Below are 8,448 nucleotides of genomic sequence, written 5' to 3'. Positions count from 1 at the left end.
ATTTAAAAGGAGAATAATGTATAGCTTAAATTTTGTGACTTAATTGATACAAAATTATAAATTTACTGAACAGCATTATTTACAACAGCCATATCCGAGAAAGATAGTAAATCGATACAAAAGTCTCTTTTTTTTTTTCAAACAAAAAGCAGGTGAGTATTGAGTTTCTTTGGTTGAGTGAACAGCATCCATAGAAACCGTATTCGTCCCTCCTGGATGCAACGGAAATTTACGAGACATCTCGGGTTCATTCCCTGAGAGTGTCGAGGTATGGAAAAACGAAAAAAACAGGGAGAAGAAGATGGACGACAAGACGGCGGACAGGAAATGAAGAAGCTGGCGAGGTCAACAGGGTGAGCCGTATTTAGAGGGGTGGCTAATGCGGGCGGGTGACCCTGGTGAACGGCAATGGAAGAAGGAGATGGGGGAGCAGAGGCCAGAAGGGAGTGATCAAAAGTCTACGACTGGGATGAAAAATGTATTTGTAAACCTTCAGATTATTTCTAATTTATTGAAACGTTTAAATCATTTTTATATTCTCGATGACAATTTTTTCATTTTTTTCTATATGTTTTTTCTTTTCAGTCCATAATTTAACTGAAGGGAATGGGGATTATGATGGAGGGACATACTCCACCACCACCAACTACCACCGCCCCATCCATCCTTACTCACTGGTCAGGACGTTCTTCCTGTTATTCTGCCCCAGCCTCTTCCATGCTGCGGCCGCCGTGTCTGTGGCGGCGGAGCCACATTCATAAAGATAGTGGCTCCTCTCATTTCCCTGTGACGCAGTCAACCGCCCGCGACCGCCGTGGCCCGGAGGACCTTGTGTAAATCACACTTAATGGTTAACGCTGGCGTGTGTGCTCGTGTGTTTGTGTGGAAGTGCTTCTGTGTGTGTGTGTGTGTGTGTGTGTTTCTGTGTGTGTATGTGTTTCTGTGTGTGTTTCTGTGTGTTTGTGTGGAAGTGCTTCTGTGTGTGTGTGTGTGTGTGGGTTTCTGTGTGTATATGTGTTTCTGTGTATGTTTCTGTGTGTTTGTGTCTGTGTGGAACTGCTTCTGTGTGTGTGTGTTTGTGTTTCTTTGTGTGTGTCCGTGTATGTTTATGTGTGTATACGTGTGAGCCTGCTTTTCTGTTTGTGTGTTTCTGTGTGTTTCTGTTTGTGTGTTTCTGTGTGTTTCTGTGTGTGTGTGTGTGTGTGTGTGTGTGTGTGTGTGTGTGTGTGTGTGTGTGTGTGTGTGTGTGTGTGTGTGTGTGTGTGTGCATGTAAGTGCTTCTGTGTGTGTGTGTGTGTGTGTGTGTGTGTGTGTGTGTGTGTGTGTTTCCGTGTGTGTGTTTGTGTGTATGTGTCTGTCTGTGACTGTGTGTGCATCCATGTGTGTGTGCTGTGTGTATGTACATGCAACCATGTGTGGATGAGGGCGTGTAACTTTCGTGTGTAACCTGGTGCATCTCTGTGTGTGTTCGCATGTGTGCATCTACGCACACTTTAACCATAGACTGGCTACACCCCAGACTAGGCATGTGTGTGCGCCCCGCATGCGTGTCTGTGCGTGCGTCCCACTCGTGCGTGTGTGTGTGTGTTTGTGTGTCTCTGAGTTAGGGCATGCCTATCATTTATTTGCATGCATATTTGCCCGCTGCTATCCCCCATCATCATTCTCCATAGAACACAAACCTCAATTCCCGCTGCCCCCTTGACCTCGGAAATGCCAGCGGGCTCACTAAGCGGTCTGGCGGTAAATGAGGTATAGACGCTCCGGTCCTTCACTCTCCCACACCCCTCCCCTCTTCCCCTCCTTATCTATTTCCATCCGTCCCCTTCATTTCCCATCCCCTGGGACAGGAGTAGAGGCGATGTTTAGGGGGTGTTTACCATTAAGGTCCCATTCATCAGTGGATTGGTGGGGGACATTTGGGGGGGGGGGGGGGGGTGGGGGATGTGAAGACGGCGTATTAGAGTGTACAAACGTGTGTGTACAAATGTGACAAATATGATAACACCATATAAGGAGACTTAGGCCCAATCCCATTTCTACCCCTTACCCCTTCAAAACAAGGGGGAGAGGTAAGGGGAAGGGGTAAGGGGTAGAAATGGGATTGGGCCTAAACATCAGTTTAGATCACTACAGTACTGTTGGGGTCACGCCTGCTGGTTTGAATCCCTGACATCTTGATGGATCCATGCCCCCCTTTCTCCCCAGATTTGTTCTCCTGGGACTAACATCTACATTTACATTAAGGGCATTTACAAGACACTTTTATCCAAAGCGACTTACAATAAGTACATTTGTCATAAGAAAGGGAAAAAAATATATTGCTGTTGCTACAGTATGGATGTTCATAGACTTTGCGTGTTGCGTGTGTTTTTCAAGTGTGTGTGTGCACGTGTGTGCATGTGTGTGAGTGGTGAGCTCTCATTTGAATGTTCTGCTACCGCAGTAGAGAATAATCATTTCCCAGAAGTGTGTGTGTATCCAGTACATGTACAACATAGTAAAACAATATTATTACTACCATGCCATTTTCTAAAGTAATCTAACTTAACCTTTGTTTCTGCTTTGTTTTATGCTGCCATTTATTGTTCTGCCTATTGCACTCGTAACAGACCCTCGAAGGAGGGAGACCTTTTCTGTGTTCCTTCTCCAGGTTTCGTACCCTGGGTCAAGACATTTTACCTAAGGGTTAGGGGGGTATCAGATCAATATTGTAAATAAGAAACTGTTCTTAATGTTTTATCTGGAAAAATAAAGGTTAAATAAAAAATATATAAAAGTATCGTGTAACATGGACCCTCTTTGAGGCTGTAACTGTGGGGGCTGTGTAACTAAGGGTTGGGGAAATACATTTGACTTGACGTCTTCGCCACGATGGCTAGAGACTAAAGCAGTTGACTTTCATAGTAAAAGTAAAAATGTCATTTGAGACTCAATGAAACTTTATATGAAATTGAGACTAACATGGTGGAAGTTTCACTCCACTTAAATACACTGAAAAACAAAGATGACCAAGATGTGCAACTTCATGAATTCCTGTAATCCCTCCAACTTCTTCTTTTCTTTTTAAGATTTGATGTGAACCAGAAACTGGTTCACACCAGTCCGTCTGCATTTGCACCAAAAAAACGCCACATAAATCTCAATCGGCAAGACAAAATTCAAATTTCCCGAGATGATATCTGGAATATCAATAGCCAACACTATTCATGTTTCCCGACCAGCCCAGAAAACTAAATGTGATTAAATGGGGGGGAGAAGGGAGAAAGGGAGGAGAGAGGAGGAACCCTGAAGCAGCGTTATGACAGACTGTCTCCATATGTGCCTCGGGGCAGGATAAACTGTTTGTGTCCAGGGTCGGGGGGGCACAGAGTCAGGAAGAGGAAGAGAGAGAGCGAGGCAGAGAGAGAGAGAGGCAGAGAGAGAGAGAGGCAGAGAGAGAGAGAGGCAGAGAGAGAGAGAGGCAGAGAGAGAGAGAGGCAGAGAGAGAGAGAGAGAGCGAGGCAGAGAGAGAGAGATAGAGAGGCAGAGAGAGAGAGATAGAGAGGCAGAGAGAGAGAGATAGAGAGGCAGAGAGAGGCAGAGAGAGAGAGAGGCAGAGAGAGAGAGAGAGATAGAGAGATAGAGAGAGAGAGAGAGAGAGAGAGAGAGAGAGGGGGAGAGAGAGAACGTGAGTAATAGGGCCTTCAAACTTATAACCTCTTCTGGATACACAGAAAGAGACACAAACGGAGAGAAGCACACACACACACACAACACACTCACGTCACGCACACACCATATCGCACGCATATACCACACACACACACACACACACACACACCTATTGTCCCAGCGTTTCCGCGGCCATAGACCGAGGCCTGAGCATCCACAGGAAGGTAAACAGGCTCTTATCAGTGGTCTGCAGGGGCCCGCAGTGTCCCCTGGCCACTGGCCTCTGCACCGCGCACGCTACGTAGCGCCGCGCACGCTACGTAGCAGAGCGCACGCTATGCAGTGCTATGTGGCGCAATGTAGCGCTGCACGCTAGCCCCACCCCCTGTGTGTCACCTCGTATGCTTATGTGTGTGTGTGTGTGTGTGTGTGTGTGTGTGTGTGTGTGTGTGTGTGTGTGTGTGTGTGTGTGTGTGTGTGTGTGTGTGTGTGTGTGTGTGTGTGTGTGTGTGTGTGTGTGTGTGTGTGTGTGTGAGTGTGTCAGTACCATCTATTTTTCCATTATTTTCCAAATAAATACAATCATACAAAAATAGCGTAAAAGTGTGTTTCACCCAAACCAGAGCTCCACTGGCCACGAAGCGTTTGACCGGAATGTTTTTTATTATTAGAGCTATTTCGATACACAAACTGCCATCTAAATGTTATATCTTTTGGGTATATTTTGAGATGTAAGACGTACCCGGGTTTGAGCGATGCTGCTACACATCACCCTTTCAGTCTGGATGTCAGGACTTTCCCGAAGGGGGTCATTATCGTCATTATTGTAAAACGTCGAAGTGGGGGAACTTTGAACGAACCTATTTTAATAATGCAATTGCAAAGACTTAACTTTGGACTTTTCAATTATATATCCTGCTTAAAAGCGTGGCCAAAATACACGTACATTTTCTTCAAATATTAATAGAAAGAGCGTCTGTATTCACGACGGTATTGAATGGTACCTTCTGTATTTCTGAATACTTTGTCATACTGTAACACCGTGGTACCGGTACCGCCCATGCCTAGTGTGTGTGTGTGACTGTCTGAACAAACATGTCAGGAAGTGAGTGTGTCTCTCTCTGTGTCTGCCTGTCTGGCTGTGTCTCTCTGCCTGTCTGTCCGTCTGTCTGTTGAGGGTTTGTGTGTGTCATGGCGGCGGCAGGGCTGTGAAGCCCGATCCTGAGACAGCTTGTCTTCCCGCCGCACTTTGTTTACACCTCTGGGAGCCGTTTGTCAGCTGTCTCCACACACTCCCATGTTGATGGAACAACACATTTAATGGAGCAGGGCAGCGTCTATGGCGCGCACACACGCACACACACACACACACACACACACACACACACACACACACACACACACACACACACACACACACACACACACACACACACACACACACACACTTGTATATCAGTAGGCCCCTACGTATTTATGTATGCAGATCAACTATATGGGAAGCCATCAAACCACGTGACAAGTTTGATTACTAAAAAGAAATGGAACTGCACTCCCTCTTGGGAGGATGAGATCCCCATATTCCCAAATTGATCTGGCATATTCAGTACAGCAGGCATCATAAATGAGTGTTTAAACTGACACAGCATGTCCCTCGTTTATAGTTCAACTTTCATATCTCCCGAGTGTTTTATTCATCTTTGCCGCGTGTAAATTCATTGCCAAAGCATTCACAGGAAGTACAGCTCTTTGTTGACGCGATTAATCATCCGAGTGTTAATTAGCTCCTCTGCCTTTTTTTGTGAGGGAGAATTTAACAGCAGCGTCACGCTTACTACATGTGCCGATTATGGCGTCCGAGATTTATGGCGCAGCGTTTGCTTCCTATCAGATTCCAATAAGATTGATGTTGCTTCACACAGCATGCTAGTCATGGAACCCATCGAGATTAGCTCATTTTTCTCTCGTTTTTTGCCTGAAACATATGAACGCTCTTCGTGACTGGAGTCGCATAGCAATGAGGGCGTTCTCTCTCTTGCAGTTTTTTGGGTCTTCTTTTTGGGTTAAGAAAAGGAGAAAGTTTTGAAGGAGTGGAAATGAAAGCAGTGCGGTGAGCTTCATGAGCTCACCATCTCAAAGCGACAGTTGTCAGAGATGTTTGCCTTCCACCGTAACTCTGGCTGTAGGATGTACTATATTATTCCCAGATTACATTTTGAATCCCTGGCTTCATTCGAATTGTCTACGTCTATATTGTATCGCAGTAGTAACAGCCGACTGTATGAGATTTTGCATCACAAATCATATAGTAGGGAGTCTTAAAGTAACTTGTGTCCCTCGAAAAAGTGACATATTTAGTGACACTATGGTTACTTGACATGTGACTTGTGTTTAAACACTTCGATTCAGGATTGGAGTTGGCAGGTTAAGCGACTCAAATTAGACAAACACAAGAGATGCTAGCAAGCAAGTTGGCTAGCAAGAAAACCATGCACAGTGCACACAAAATATTGGCGCGATTATTATTTTATTTTTTGACATACTGCCATTTGTTTTAGATGGCATTTGATCGAATTAAGATATTTCCCTTCGATTTGAGATAAAAAAAATAGACGCTTTTGTTTCAGTGGAGAATAGATCAAATTGGCAGTAGTCTGGATTTGTCGCATCAATCATATTGTGTCAGTTTACATTCGGCACAAAGTTGACTCTGGCAACGATGACTCTCTACAAACACGCACAGTGCAACATAAATATCAGTATTTTAATTCAAATATAACTAAATATAAATATTTGTCTCTCTCTAGTTTGTCTCTATACAGTTGTTTACGTAGCATTGTGAGCGCTAACAGCAGCAGAATCCTGGGCCCAACTTGACCAATCAGAGCAGACAACCAACCCCCCCTCCCCCCCCCCCCCCCCCCTCACCCTCACCCTCCCAACCCCAGAGATAAGAGCGGAACGATGTCATTTCCTGATGGCGGACAGACGGCGGGTCGGCGGGCCGAGCACACGGGCGCTGTGTCGCCGCCATGCTGACGAGGCAGTTATCTCAAGCCCCAGTGCTAATGGGCCGTTGACCGGCTGGGGGCGAAGCGTCAGCACATCACAGGCCCTGCTGGAGAGGGGAGAACGCTGTCCTGAGAGAGGCCTGGCCCAAGACGGACCCCGTTTAGTGCCTGGGAGTCTGGGATGAGGTATTGAGTTACCTTAGCGGATGAATTATGTGGCGTCCAAAGAGGCATTGTAATGGGTTGGCGTGTAGTATATTTGATTTGATGTACAATAGGCCTGCCGCTACAATAATGCCTGATGCCAAAACTGCATTTAATAAGCTTCCCTTCAAGTTACTCGTTAGTTCCATCCAAATGCTTGCGTCTGAAATGTCTAAAGACATGTAGACACAGATATGCGGTGTGTCAGTGTGTGTGTGTGTGTGTGTGTGTGTGTGTGTGTGTGTGTGTGTGTGTGTGTGTGTGTGTGTGTGTGTGTGTGTGTGTGTGTGTGTGTGTGTGTGTGTGTGTGTGTCTGCCTGTGTCTGTTTCTGTGTGTGCGTGTGTCTGTTTGTGTGTGTGCCTGCGTGCGTGTATGCGCGCGTGTTTGTGTGAGCGCTTGCGTGCGTGCGTAGAGCTCAAGTAGCAAACAATTTAAGCTACTGTTTACAAAAGCATACGTTGGGAAATGTGTGACAGAAATGATCATATCAAATCAAAGTGAGCCCCCCCCCCCCCCCCCCCTCAACACTACTTCAAACACAGGAAGGCCGGCCAGAAATTGGATTGTTATTTAGAAGGGGGAAAAACACACACACTGAACCCTGAGATAGACATCAGTCTGGGGGGGTGGGGGGGATGGGGATGGGGGGTGAGGAGGGGGGAGGTGTAGGGGGGGCGATGCGTGGACGCTTGCCACCCAGTCCGATTTCTGGTCGTGCTTCACCACCGCCGGGAACAAGTTGTGAAACAAAAATCGACTTTCGCTTTCGTACTTGGAGTTCTCGTTCCTCTTTAAGAGCCAAGATGAATCTTGCTGTCGTCTCCCACCTCATCAGGCCTTTCTCCCTTCCCCCTAGCTCCTTCTCTTTGTACGGGTCGAATCTCTTCTAGTTTCTCTCTCCTGGGTCATTATTTCCTTTTTTTTTCCTCGTGTTGTCTCCGATTGGCTTTCCCTTGAAACAGGGTCTTCGCATTTGTAAGACTACACAGTATGTCTCTTAGCCCTGCTGTGCGTCCGTTGGTCTGATCCCCGCCCCCGCCGTTGCATGTCCCCTGGTGTGGGGCTGCTGTACAGATGAAGCATTACATAATCACCAAACCCGCTCACCCCTTCTATCACCGGCATAACCAGTATTCCCCACCATCCATATCTGTCACGGCTTCCTGAGGATACCGGGGTAGAGGTGGCTCCACTGTACATAGTCTCTCTCTCTCTCTCTCTCTCTCTCTCTCTCTCTCTCTCTCTCTCTCTCTCTCTCTCTCTCTCTCTCTCTCTCTCTCTCTCTCTCTCTCTCTCTCTCTCTCTCTCTCTCTCTCTCTCTCTCTCTCTCTCTCTCTCTCTCTCTCTCTCTCTCTCTCTCCTGCTGTTCCCGCTAATCGCTTTTGTACTTTTCCTACTGCCCATGGCGAGGGACTCTTGGATAGAAGGAAGTGCGTCGGGGGGGGGGGGCCCCCGACGCTCGCCATCGCCGTGCCAGACTCCACCCTGAGAATGGCTGCCAGCCACGGGGAAGCTTGTCCTTCTCCTCCCCCCCCCCCCCCCACCCCCCCCTCTATCCTCCTCCCCCTCCCCTCTCCC

This window comes from Gadus chalcogrammus, chromosome 19 (genome assembly GCF_026213295.1).
Source record: "Gadus chalcogrammus isolate NIFS_2021 chromosome 19, NIFS_Gcha_1.0, whole genome shotgun sequence".
Taxonomy (NCBI): Eukaryota; Metazoa; Chordata; class Actinopteri; order Gadiformes; family Gadidae; genus Gadus; species Gadus chalcogrammus.
Note: the sequence above shows the minus strand (reverse complement) of the source record.